This window comes from Struthio camelus, chromosome 24 (genome assembly GCF_040807025.1).
Source record: "Struthio camelus isolate bStrCam1 chromosome 24, bStrCam1.hap1, whole genome shotgun sequence".
NCBI classification, from domain to species: domain Eukaryota; kingdom Metazoa; phylum Chordata; class Aves; order Struthioniformes; family Struthionidae; genus Struthio; species Struthio camelus.
In genome coordinates, this window is record NC_090965.1 from 6,202,374 (window position 1) to 6,213,652 (window position 11,279).

An 11,279-nucleotide genomic window follows, 5' to 3' on the forward strand; every position below is an offset into this window, starting at 1 on the left:
GCCTGGGCTTTCGCTAGGTGTCTCCACTGGACCCGCGATTCTCCTCCGGCTCGCAGCGATGCCCGGGGCGAGGGGCTTCGCTTTGCTTGCCGGCCTCCCCTGCGCTGTTCGGGGCCGTTGCCTGCGCTCCCCGGCCTTTCTTGCGCCCATCCGCCGGCTGCTCCAGACTTGGCTTTGCCGCGGACCAAAGACCCCGCTTAGGCCAGAGGCGTGAACCAAACCGCGCTCGGCTCTGCGACTGCTTTATTGCGTGCAGCCCCCGACCCCCCCCCACCCACCCCGGTCGTCGCCAGCCAAAGAGCGAGCGAGGCAGGAGGCTGCGGGTATTTTTCCCCACCTGCGGGTATTTTCCCTTCCCCCCCCCCCCACGACCACCTTTTTTTATTTGTTTCCCTCAGCTTCTGGATTCTTTTGTTAAGTTATTGTTTTCGACGAGTTTACAGCCGCCGTCTGTACGCGTTTATGAGGGTTGGCCGGAGCCGTGCGTTGCTGCTCGCGTGCCCTCCGAGGCCCCCGTTTCGCCCCAGCAGCTGCCCTGCCTGCGTCAACCCCGGCCGGGTTTTTCGCGGCCCCCCCCCCCCGCCCCCCGGGAACCTTTTGCAGAGGATGTGACAGAGCCGCGTTTGCAGGAAGAGCCTCCCCCCCCCAATCTTATGTTCTTCTTCTTTTTTTTTTCTTTTTCTTGTTCCATCCCTAAAACCGCTGCCTCCCTCCCACGAGCAGGGGTTCCCGCGTTTTGGGGGGCTGCGGCGCCCGCTCGCCCCGGGGCCGGCTGGCTGAGCGGGGCGGCGCGGCCGGCTGGACCCCGGGACCCTCGGGCAGCAAAGGAAGGCTATAACCCCGGCGCTGGGGCGAGCGTCCCGTCCCATCCCGTCCCGTCCCGTCCCGTCCCGCCGCGGCCCCGTGCTGGGGCTCCGCCGGCAGCTGCCTCGCTTTCCCCGGCCCTTCATCCCGGAGGGAGGAAACGGCGGCGGCGAACGGCCCGGGAGCCAGAAGTCGGCGTTTCGTTCCCGAGTCGTCTGACGCCTCCGGCCGGCCTTAGCATTGCCGCTGGGATGCTCGGGGCTGGGGGGATGCTCGGGGCCGGGGGGATGCTCGGGGCTAGGGGGGGATGCTCGGGGCTAGGGGAGGAAGCTCGGGGCTGGGGGGATGCTCGGGGCCGGGGGGATGCTCGGGGCTAGGGGGGGATGCTCGGGCCGGGGGGGAAGCTCAGGGCCGGGGGGGATGCTCGGGGTTGGGGGGATGCTCGGGGCCGGGGGGATGCTCAGGGCTAGGGGGGGGATGCTCGGGGCTGGGGGGGATGCTCGGGCCGGGGGGGGATGCTCAGGGCCAGGGGGGATGCTCGGGGTTGGGGGGATGCTCGGGGCCGGGGGGATGCTCGGGGCTGGGGGGGATGCTCGGGGCCGGGGGGGATGCTCGGGGCTGGGGTGGGGGGGTCCAGCTGCCAGGCCAGCTGTGGGCATTTTGCTGCCTCTGCTCTCTGGCAGAGGGATGATGCTGCTGACTTCGAAAAAAGAAAAAAAAAGAAACCCGTCTAAGCAGTTCACCATACCTTTCTCCCCAAATTTATATTTTTAGCAGCGGTACAGCCCCCCCCCCCCCCCCCCAGCAAACCCCGCGGCGAGGCGCGCTCGGCCTGCGGGAGCCCCCAGGCTCGCCCGTGCCCTTTTATGTTTTTAAGCTTTTCCAGAGGTACAGACAGCTCCCGCCCCCCCCCGAATTGCTCCCGCTCGCCGGGGCGGCGCTGAGCCCCGTCCGGGGCCCCGCGCGTCCCCCGCGGACCGCGCAGCGACAGCCTGGCGCCTTCCCCTCTTCTCCTTTCGCTCCCGTGCGTCGCTCGCCCCGATCCGGGCTCAGAAGAGCACTCTATACATATATATATATATTATATATATAAAAATAAATATATAAATATAAAGGAGGGGGGGGGTTGTTTTGTTCTGGTTTTTTCTTTTTTTTTTTTCCCCACACGTGCACGGGTTTGGATAGTCGTACGGCTCCGAGCTGTCCCGTCCTGCCTCTTCCCGAGCCGTTCCGCAAACGGTCCGGCGGTTTCACGCGAAACGCGCCCAGTTCGATACTCAGGGGTAAACTCACTTCATGCTCTTACCCCGCTTCGGCCTGGCCTGCTGTCCCGGCCTTACACCCAGCAGAAGGTACAAGCCCCCTGCCCGCTTCGCCCACCCCCCGCCGTCCTGGAGGGTGGGCTTTCTTTTTTTTTTTTTTCTTTTTTTGCCGGTTTTGAATTTTACGAAATTCTGCGTCTGTTACCTCAAACACACGTTTAACGTGGCCGGGGGGGGGGGGGGGGGGGGGGAAGGAAGGGTAAAGGACCAAACGCAATGTGTGGCAGAATTGTATGTCTGTATATATTGAGATATATATATACTGGTTTTAAACCTACCAACACAAATTGGTCTTTCTGGCTCCTTTTGGCTTTTGTTTCCTGTTGCTTTTCCCTCCCGCGGCGTTGCTGCAAGCGGGGACGTGTCCCGGCAAGCGCAGGGCACCTCGCCGCAAGTAGGGCGCTGCGCCCCGCTCCCAGCCACGGCCGGAAGGAATTGCTCGGTTTTCCGCGTTGTCCTGGGTTTTTTTTTTTGGGGGGGGGGGTTAATTTTTTTTTTCGATGGCGATGATGAGTTTTTGGCAGAATTAGCCAGTATCGATCGAGATGGGGGAGCAGGGGGGGGACGAGCGGGGTCCCGGGAGGGCAGCAGCAGCTGGAAAGGAGTCGAATTAAACCAAAGGGTTTCTTTGCTTTGTTTACACGACCGTCCGGTGTCGCCGGTTGAGAGACCGTTCCCATATCTAGGTTTTTGTCCTGGAAGTTAGAGATGGGCTAGATTTGCAAGGTGGCGGGGGGGGGATCGGGTCCCGACCACCCCCCCCAGGGCGCTGGGCTCGGCGAGGGCAGGACGGGGCCCCGGGAGCTCGGAGCCCTTCCCGGGATGCCCGGGAGCCGTCCCATCCGCGCAGCCCCCTCGGTCCCGGTGCGAAGCCCGCTCCGTCCCCGTCCCCCTCGGCCCCTTCCCCGGGGACAGCGGGGGCAGAAGCGCTCGGGCTCGCCGCCGCCGCTTTGCCTTTTTTTTTTTTTTCCCTCCCCTCTCCCCTTCCTTTCTTTCCCCCCCTCTTGTTCGATTTCCGCGATGGGGCCGGGGGGCGCGAGGAGGGCCGGAGGGCAGGCGCGGGGGGCGGCCGCCCGTGCCCTCGGCCCCGGCCCCCCGCCGCCGCGGCCCTCGCGCTGTGTAAAGGCAATAGCGTTGCTGTGTATTTGTACTCTGAACTTCTGTGTGTCTGCTTTGGCAGACGGTAAACCCTTGTACAGTAGATCTAGCTGCATGTAATCTGTATGGACAATGGCATTATAAAATGCAATAAAATAAATTACCTATCCTGCTGCTGTGCTGGCTGTTTTGTTGCGCTTCTTGATAAATTGGGTTTTTTTAATCCTCCTGGGCTCTTCAGCAGCGAGGGAGCTGCGCTCAGCCTGCTCATCCAAGGGACGAGAAATGCCGGGCTCTGGTCTTTCAGCGTCGGGGTAGCTTCAGGGTTACGCTGCTCCTTGAAATTTAGGTCCCTTCCCAGGCCTGAAAGCGTGCTCCGTCCGGCACCACCAACCGCACTTGGGAGAGCAGCTAAAATACCTGTTTGCAGGCGGGCAGCGCTGGGCTGGCCAGCCTCCGGGATCGCTCGGCGTGCTTGCTGACGCTGCTGTTGGCATCGCCCCTCGCGCCACGGTCCTGGGTGCAAGGAGCTGCACAGTCCTGGGTGCCAGGAGCTACGTGGCCTCAGGGGCCAGGAGCTCTGTGGTCCTGGGCGCCAGGAGTTGCAAAGTCCTGGGTGCAAGGAGCTGCACAGTCCTGGGTGCAAGGAGCTACATGGCCCCAGGGGCCAGGAGCTCTGTGGTCCTGGGTGCCAGGAGCTGCTTGATCCTGGGTGCAAGGAGCTGCACAGTCCTGGGTGCAAGGAGCTGCACAGTCCTGGGTGCCAGGAGCTACGTGGCCTCAGGGGCCAGGAGCTCTGTGGTCCTGGGCGCCAGGAGTTGCAAAGTCCTGGGTGCAAGGAGCTGCAAAGTCCTGGGTGCAAGGAGCTGCACAGTCCTGGGTGCAAGGAGCTGCACAGTCCTGGGTGCAAGGAGCTGCATGGTCCTGGGTGCAAGGAGCTGCATGGTCCTGGGGGCCGGGAGCTGCATGGTCCTGGGGGCCGGGAGCTGTGTGGTCCTGGGGGCTGGGAGCTGCGTGGTCCTGGGTGCAAGGAACCACGTGGTCCTGAGCGCAAGGAGCTGCATGGTCCTGGGGGCCAGGAGCCACTTGGTGCCGGGTCCAAGGAGCTTCACATTTTGGGCACCAGGAGCTGCACAGTCGTATCGTGAGCTGCCAAAGCCAGGCGGCCTTTTGGGCCCTGGCATAAGCTGGCGCTGGGGAGCTGCGGGGGAGCCAGGAGGTGCTCAGCTCTGCTGTGAGTGTTTCATCCTCTCTGGCCTCGGGAGGGCAGAGGCACCACAAGGGGAGCCGGCTCGATCAGGGTCACGCAGGTGCTCGGGGACGAGGTGGGAACAAGGCCCAGGCGCTCGGGGTCCGTCTCCGGCGCTGGTTTTCCCCACGGTGCCGTCCCCTTCGCCGCCAGCATCACAGCCGCTGCCCAGCCAGGCTGCACCTATTTAGCGCTGGTGACGTCCTCGGCGCCCGGCCTCCCAACGGCATCGCTAAACCTGGAAGTGCCCAGATTTTGGGCGGCTTCGTACGGACACAGGTGGGATACAGGAGCGTTTTAGCAGGGGCAGGAAGCCTGCCCGGGCTCCCTGGGCAGCGGCGGCTGAGACACCTTCGCTGCCCTCCCCAGGAAGCACTTAGAATAAGCTTAAAAAGTGAGATTGAAAAATATGCCCCTTCCTGAAATGTGATTATAAAAATATCTTACCGGACCTCCAGTTTGGTCTGGGCGATGGATGTGCTGATTCCTGGGCAGAGCCGTGCCAGCGCCCCGGCTGGGTAACGGCAGCGTGAGCCGGCAGGCGCCGGCGGCCTGCCTGGGACGGGACAGGATGGGATGGGACAGGATGGGACAGGATGGGATGGGACGGGTTGGGACAGGACAAGGGTAAACAGCCCCTGGAAAGCTGCAGTGGCAGCTCAGGCAGGAGCATCCCTCTTCCTCCTCCTCCTCCTCTTCCTCACCCCAGACACCAAATAGCCCCTGCTCATCCTGCTGATACGGGAAGGGTTTTTCCCGACTCCAAAGGTGAGTTGCTGGATGTTTATTGGAAGTACCTTGCCGTAGAGCTATCTGTATAAAAAGTAATAACAATAAATCTGTAAGATGGCTTTTGCCACTGACCTTGGGTTTTTTCCTCCTTTCATGGTCTTTTTCTAGCCTAGTTCTGCAACGAAGCATCTTCATGGGCATGGGAGCGCGTTTAATAAACGAATGTACTTGTTCTTTTGAGGCCTCTTAATTCAGCAGCGAGAGCAGAGGCCCGTGGCCACCGGCCTCGACGGCAGCCGCCGGCGCTCCCTCGTGCCGGGGGGCGCCCGGAGGAGCCGGACGTGGGAGACACGGAGCCGTCTCCCACGGCCGCAGCCCGTTTCCTCCGGCCCGAGGTCCGGCGGCCGCGGCTGGGGCGGGAGGGCTCGCAGAGGAGCTCGGCACGCAGCGAGGCTCCAAAGCCCGGGGCCAGAGTCGCAGCTGCCCCTTAAAGCAGAAAGTAGCAGCAGCCAGATTTCGGCGTTTCCCTCGGGGCGGCGGGGAGGGGGGGAATCGGCTTCGCGGCGTAACAAGCCCCCAGACCCCCGCTGCATTTTCCTGCCCCGCTCGACGTCCCGGCCGGAGCTGGAGGCAGCAGCAGAGGCAGCGGGGGGCCGGGGCCGGGGAGCCCACCGCCCGGGTGCAGCCCCGCGCAACGGCTCGCTCCCAGCTGCGTCGAGACCCTGCCAATATTAATAGGCTGCTATATCCCCTTCCCTCCGCGGCTCCGTCTCAGCCAAACTCTCTTAATCTTTTTTCCAGTGGCCCTTTTCCAGGGCTCTCTGAGCTGCAGCCAACTCGCCGGTGTCTTCCCGGGGCGCACCGAACCCGCCGGGGCCGGCGCGGGGCCGGGAGCCCCTCGCCGCCCCTCCGGGAGACGCGGCCCCCCAGCAGCAGCCCTGGGTGCCGGCGCCTCGCGGGAAGGCTCGGGTGCCGCAGCGGCCGGCGGCGGCCGCCGCGGCGAAGGGCAGGCGCAGCGGTTCGGTGGGCAGGGGGAGCGGACGGCTGTGATTGATTTAGCACTTGGAGAAAGAGCTTTTTAACCGTTAAACCATGAACTTTTTTCCTTTCCTTCCCCTCCCCCCCCCTTTTTTTTTTTTTGCTGCGGACATGAAGGTTTTCTCGGTTTGATTGCTAAACCAGTATGGAGTTGAGCAAAGAGACTGGGACGGGCTCCCCCACCAGCCAGCCCCATCCCTCCGCTCCGGTCCCACCTGGGTCTGGAGCAGCTCTGGGCGCTACCGAAACGGCGGCGGGAGGCACCGAACCCTCTCCTTCCTGCCAGGGCGCTCCTCGGCTCTCCTGGAGGCTCGCGAGGCCGCGTCCCGGAGGATGCTGCGTCCCGGGGGATGCCGCGCTCCTCTCCGGCCGCGTTGCAGCTTTTGCACCGAATCCGCAGGGTCCCCGTGGCGGAGTCGCTGCCCGGTGCGGTCGCCCCCGAGCCAGCGAGTTACAAACGTCGAGGATGCTTCCCGCTTCGGTTAGCTCCGTGCGTGTGCTTGGGTCGGGAGGGTCGCTGCTCCCCGCGAGTTCACAGCCAGACGCGGGGTAATTCCTCGCGGATCGCTGCTGACCGCCCCGGGAGGACGCTCGGCCTCCTCTCGCTTTGGGGTTTGCAGATGGCACTGAAGAAATGTGTGTGCGGGTGCGTGCGTGCATCTGCGTGTGTGCGCGTGCATGCGTGTGCGCGCACGGCGAGGCGCTCGCGCCTCCGCGGCGGGCAGCGGCAGCCAGCCCAGGATGGGGTGCGCTGGGCTGCCGGCGACGGCGTGCAGACCGTCACAGCGAACACAAGAAGGAGGCTGCTGCCTCCGGCGAGGGGCAAGCGCCCGTCCGCTCTTTGCAGTCACCTCTGGCAGGGGCACTAGAAACGATTTACTATGAGCGTAGACCGAAAATACACTTTGACTGCATGGCACTGATCGCTCCCTGCAGAGAGGGGCAGACCGTGGCTGATCGAACACCCGGCGTGGGCTCGGCCCGCCGTCGCTCCACGGCACGTCGCGCCGGCAGCCACGTGCGGGACGGGACAGGACGGGACGGGACGGGACGGGACGCTGCTGGGATGACCGAGCCTGGCCCAGCACCACGCGAGCACCCAGCAGGCAAAACAGGGCAAAAGAGGCTCCGCTCGCGCCGCCTCGCCTGCACGCGGTCTCGCAAGGCCAGCGGCGAGGGTCGAGCCGGGGCTGCTTCACCCGCGGACGGGCTGCAGGGTCTGGGCTGCGGCTGCTCCCATGAAAACCGATGGGAAGAGGAATTGTGGCTTTGGTAGCCAGGAAGAAAAAGATTAATAGCGGGCGTAGCGTGAGCCGGCTGGATGTAAACGCCTCCTTTTACCACCCCACCCTCTCCAAAAGCCGCAGCTCTTGCAAAGCTGTAAAGAAACCTATAAAATTAGCCGAGGGCCTGGAGCTCCCTGCCAGCGCGCGAGCCGGCAGGGAGGACAAAGGGGGTTTTGTTGGGGAGCGCGAGGACGCCGCGGCTCGCCGGGCTCCCGGGACCCCGGCCGCGGGGCGGAGAGGCGGGGAAGGGCTGGGGGCGCCCGAGCTGGCCCCGGGACGGCCGAGGAGCCCCGGAGCGGGCTCCTTCCGAGGCAGCAGATAGCCAAATCCACTTGCCCGAGCCTGGCCAGCAATGCACGGAGCGCGAGTGCAAGCGTGGCCGGGGGAAGCAAGGCCGGCCCCGGCTCCGGGCAGCAGCAGGGCGGCCCGTGGGAGCGATGCCGCCGGCCCCGGCGGGAGCAGGACCGTGCTGACCGCGGCGGCTGCGCCCGGCGAGGCCGGTCGCCGGTTCGCGCCCCTTTCCCTCCCGGCTCTCACCGAATGGCTGAGTGTCTTTGTGCCTCGGTTTCCCTCTCCGTGCAAAAGGCCGGGGCAGTGGCTCTGGCGCCGGCCGTGGCCCGCTGGCTCCGTACAGCGCCGGGTGCCGCGGGTCGGTGCCGGGGCCGCTCCGACGCTGCCCGGCCTCGCGCGTCCTTCTGCCCCCCCCCGAGGAACGGCGATTGCACACCAAGGCCCCGGGCAGGCCGCGCGGAGGGGAGCGGGGAAGTCTTTAATTTTTCCATCTTCAAAAGATGAATGTTCATAGGACCCTTTTTTTTTTCCTCCTAAATGTCCATTTCCTTTTTTTTTTTTTTATTATTGACAGAAATAGCTCGTGACTCATCAAAATCTTTTAGCAGAAAATATAAAACAGTGGGGTCATTCACTGAGAACCAGCGAGCGAGCTGCCCTCCTCCCTCCCGCCCTCCCGCTTCGAGCAGACGGGCTTGAGAAGCTTATTTTGTTTAGCGATTTTTTGTGTGCGCCCAGCGACGGGTAATTATACTAGACAGATCAGGGGGTTATGGCTCGGGCCCTAAGCAAACACGGCTCCGTCTGCACAGCCCAGCCCTGTGCCGAGACGCGGCCCAAATGTACGGCCCCATTCATGGCAGGTTAACCGCGCGGGGCAGCTTGGGGAGGGTTTTTTTTCTGTTTTCAGCTTGCATGCGTTTGCGCCTTATTTATTTATTTTTCTTTTGAAATGGCAAAGAGTTCACCGAGGGAGAGACACCGGGAAAGTTGCAAAACCCCCTTTGAACTGCAAAGTCAAGGCTTAGCGCTAAATCCTCACTGGAGCCGGGGGGTGGGGGGGGTGTTTCCAGCTGGTGTAAATCTCTGCTCCCCTCTCCCGCGCTGCCCCCCCCCCCCCACCACCACCACCCGGCCGAGCCCAGCCCAGGCCGCTCGGTTTCGGCGCAGCGATGGGGAGTTTGGGGACGGGGAGCGGCACAGGAAGCATGCCCGGGCAATGGGTGCGCAGGCCGGGCTCACAACCGAAACGCGCCCGGAAGCCGGGGCGACTCGGCTCCGTTGACTTTGGCCACGGGCTGCCTGCGGGAACCCGGAGCGGGCGTTCGCGCCAGAGCCGGTGAATGTGGGTCAGTGAAGTTACACACCTACATACACGGCCTTGTTTTCCAAAACACATCCAGCTCGCGCGGTATGCCAAGGTGCATCGCAATCCCCGGGATATATTCGCTGCAGAGTTAACTTTTCTTCTGCTTGTTGCCCCCAGGTCTCTGCCATCCACCCCAGAGCCCTGCTGCAAATGATCGGTGGAAGTTTTAGGGGGACAATGGTAAAAAGTATTTGGGGAATAAAAATACTGTTTTTTGTGGAAAATACTCTTGCCCCAGTGCTGGATACTCAGCAGAGCTGAGCCATTTTAACCCTGAGAGAGACCTCGCTGGCTGCATCCGCACCCTTGCCAGCTCATCGCCCTCCAAACCCGGTGGCAAGCACCAGTGCACTGGGAAAAAGGGAGGGCAGCAGCATCGGGGCCCTTGTCCCCTCTTCCCAGAGCTTTCCAGTAAATGGACCGGAGTCCGGCTGGGCTCCCACGCGGGGGAGCGACGTGGCTGTCCAGACCGCAGCACGCAGCCGTGCAGCGCCCGAGGTTGCTTGGGGCGGTTAGTGGCTTTTGGGCAACAGCAACGCCGAGCCACAGCAATTTTAACCGGGGCCGTTCACATGAGAGCCGCTCACCCCGCCGCCCTGCACGGAGATGGGACGCATCCTGCCCAGGCTCCCGGCGGAAGGACGCGGGCGGGCGGTGGAAGAAAGGAGGGCGCGAGCTCGTTGCGCAAGCGGGCGCCCTTCGCCTCCGTTGCAAAAACTGCCCTGGGGAGCGGCTGGCCCCGGGGGCTCGAACCGGCTCACCCGGCGGGGGTCAGCGCGGGACGGCAGGAATCCTGCCAAAGTCCATTGCCAGGCCGGGTCGAGCAAACGCGGCCGGTCGCTGACCCGCAGTCGCGTGGCTGTGGCAGGTTTTACTGGGTAAGAAGAGCCCCAAAGTTGGGCTCCTGGTCCTGCAGCCCTGGAGGCCCCTTCTCTTTCACGCCGCCCTCCCTGCCCGGCTAAGAGCCCTCGCTGCCTGCTGGAGGGAAGGCTTCCCTCTGCCGTCACGCGCCCGAGGAGCCCTGCGCGGCTGGGTCCCCTGCTACGCGGCAGTGCCCTCCCGGGCGGCTTGGCTTCCCGCGCCCCGGGCCGCCGCGGGCAGACGCTTTCCTTCGGCAACGGCCGGAGCACGCGGAGGGTTGCACCGAGCACGCAGAGGGTTGCACCGAAGTTGTGACTCGGTTTCCCAAGCAGCAATTTTTTTCGAGGGCTGTGTCATCGGGCTGAGCTGTCGGCACAGAGGAAAGTGCCGCTAATAACAACCTGGCCTGTTCCTAGGCTCCGGCCCCCTCCCCAGGGAGCATCCCGGCCCCCGGGAACGGGCACGCATGGGCTTTCCTCCTCCCAGCCCCAGGGGTAGAGACGGGAGCAGGGCTCGGGGCTGCTGGGACCTTCTCCAGGCGCCCCGACGCGTGGCACGGCCTCGGACGGGTCCCGAGCCGCCGCTTGGACTGCGCCCTCGGCGCCGGCTCTGCAGCAGAGGGGGCGAAGGGGGCTTGGCAGCGGGGCAGGCACAGCGCCGGGACCGCGCCGCCGCTCCCAATGGCCCGGACCCCTCGCCACGTCCTCGAGGCAGGAACCCAAGGGTGCAGCTCCGCGGGCGCTGCAGAGGGCGGCCGTGACTGCCGACAGCTGGTTTCGAGCCAGACTGAGCCTCGCGGCAGCGGTACTCCCGCAGGAACCCCGAGCGAGCGCAGCCCCCTTTGGTACGCTTTGCAACAGCCGATGATCAGAGAGCAGTGAAAGACAGCGGTGTTAAAAACCAGCTTTCAAGATGTGTCCCCCCACCCCAGGTCCTATGCACAAGGACAGAGCAGGAGCGGCCACGGCAAGCGCCAGGTTGGCCCTGCGCGGTGCTGGTACCGCGCCGAAAAAGAAAGGGCGCTCGCCACGTCCCCCGCACAGCAGCGCTCTCCGGGCCGGCGACGGGCGGTGGCGTTGTCACCTGCAGTCTGCGCACCGCCACGCACTGCCCCGAGGAGTCGAACCTCACATGTCACGGAGCAGTTGGGGAAACTGAGGCACGGCGGGGGCAGGCCAGGCTTTCCCGAGGACGCGCTAGCGGGGGTAACACCGCGGCCGGAGCCAGCC